Source organism: Sinocyclocheilus grahami, unplaced genomic scaffold (assembly GCF_001515645.1).
Source record: "Sinocyclocheilus grahami isolate Dianchi unplaced genomic scaffold, SAMN03320097.WGS_v1.1 scaffold2017.1, whole genome shotgun sequence".
Taxonomy (NCBI): Eukaryota; Metazoa; Chordata; class Actinopteri; order Cypriniformes; family Cyprinidae; genus Sinocyclocheilus; species Sinocyclocheilus grahami.
Genome location: NW_015507196.1, coordinates 102,242 through 104,188, shown reverse-complemented (window position 1 = coordinate 104,188; position 1,947 = coordinate 102,242).

The following is a 1,947-nucleotide window of genomic DNA, read 5'->3' as shown; positions in this document are numbered from 1 at the left end:
ATTCTAAGCTGCGCTAACAAGGTCAATTAACTTCAGACTAAGCTGAAAGTGTTTGCTTGCTATGATCACACCATTGCTATGCATACTGTGCACTTAGAAATATAATCAAATGCACACTATAATTAGCAGCGCAAATTCAACATCAGATTAGATTTACAAGTTCTGAAGAAAACGTGAGAGATGTTTGCACACACAAAATGCAGCGTTGAAGTGGCGTAGGATGAAAAACACACCAAAGCACCACTAAAAACAGTCTATGCCAGAGGATTACAGAGAAGACAGCCGTTTTCTCCACATGGAGCTAATAAAGACTCAACCTGGATGGAAACACGTGTAAACCCTTCGATGTGGGACATTCAGACTGTCATTTCAGAGAGGTACAGCAGTTTCTCCACTGACAGACAGGATTCACGTCAAATCTACCGAGACAAGTGTGGCCTTCCAGATAAATGAGTGTCTTTACTTCAGACGAAGGCTGTTTATGCTGCTTGATCCATTAAGGATCACCCAGTGAGATCCGCCTACCCACCCAGAACGCGAGGACAACCTTTTGACAACAAGTTCAAATTCTCACACATTAAGCAGCCATTAAAACATATATACCTGTATTTGTGATTCCCTGTCCAACACAGTTGCTTCAAAACACAAATGTCAAATAAACTACACTGACTCATAGACCATATGAAAAAGCGGCAATAAACAAGCAGCATTAGGGCCTGAGAAAGTGACTGTAGGGTGTTTGATAGAATGTACAAACACAATAAGCAGTGACTACAAACAAGATGAAATATTAAGATGCATTGCATCTCCACTTCACTGGTTTAAAGTTCAAGCAGGCCATTTAAGGGTCATTGTATAAAAAAGGTGACTTTAAGTGAAAAAGGTGATTTTTAAAGGCTTAAGGTCATGACACTACATGCTACTGACAAACCTAACAAAATATAAGACGTAGTGCTAAAAAATTCATTTAAAATGATAAAAAAAAATATATATATATATATCAAAATACACATAATTAAAGTGTTAGCCATTCAGTTTTAAAGTAATTTTTTTATGCACATGTTAATGAAGGAAGACAAAAGGCACACAGTTTTGTAGAATGACCCTCATCAGTCTTAAATCTGCAAAAGGAAACCATGTGTGAATGTGTTTGAGTAAACGCAAGAAGACCAGGTCAGCAAACCCTGCACTGTATTGTCACTGGTTGTATGTTGTTGGTTAATGCATATGTGTCATGTGCTGTTCCGTATAAAGCAGAAACGGGAGCATGGTATGGGGCGAACCCTTCCTATGGAGAAGTGGCCTGCAGAGGCTCATAAAGCAGCGCCAGTGAAATTTACAGGTTCTGTGTGGGCCTCCTTGTTAGAGCTCAAGCTCCACGTCGCCCTGAGGATACTGACACTGACCGAACGCCGGGATAGAAGACTATTACCAGCAGACAGACAACAAGAGCCAAACTGTACGGCCACAATGACGACTGTCTCAGCAGAGTCGCGAAACAAGGTCTTTCATTGAGAGCACGCTTTTCAAAGGTAGTTGTTTGTCACCTGATGATGAGACTTTATTACAGGTCTTTATTATAGGTGAACTTCTCTTTTGAGCTCCCACATGACTCAATCAGAGCTTTAGCCTGGGCACCAAACACATGCATACGTCTGACATCCTTCGAGGGCAAGACTGCAGTAAACAGCAGCACAATTTGGTATGGCTTCAGAATACAGCACAAGTAGCATGAGTCCTTTTCCAAACAGCAACAAATGAAAACTACTATTTCAAAGCGATTGCAGAAAATGCACATGGACTTATTTGGTGCATGTTGATGGACTAAAATAAAGTTCAGCAATAAAGTTTGCTTGACCTCCAGTGCAGGGCTGTTTGCAGCACAGGTCATGGGAGAGAAAAGACAGCGGGTCAGTCGAGGACAAGTGCAAACAACATCACATGGAC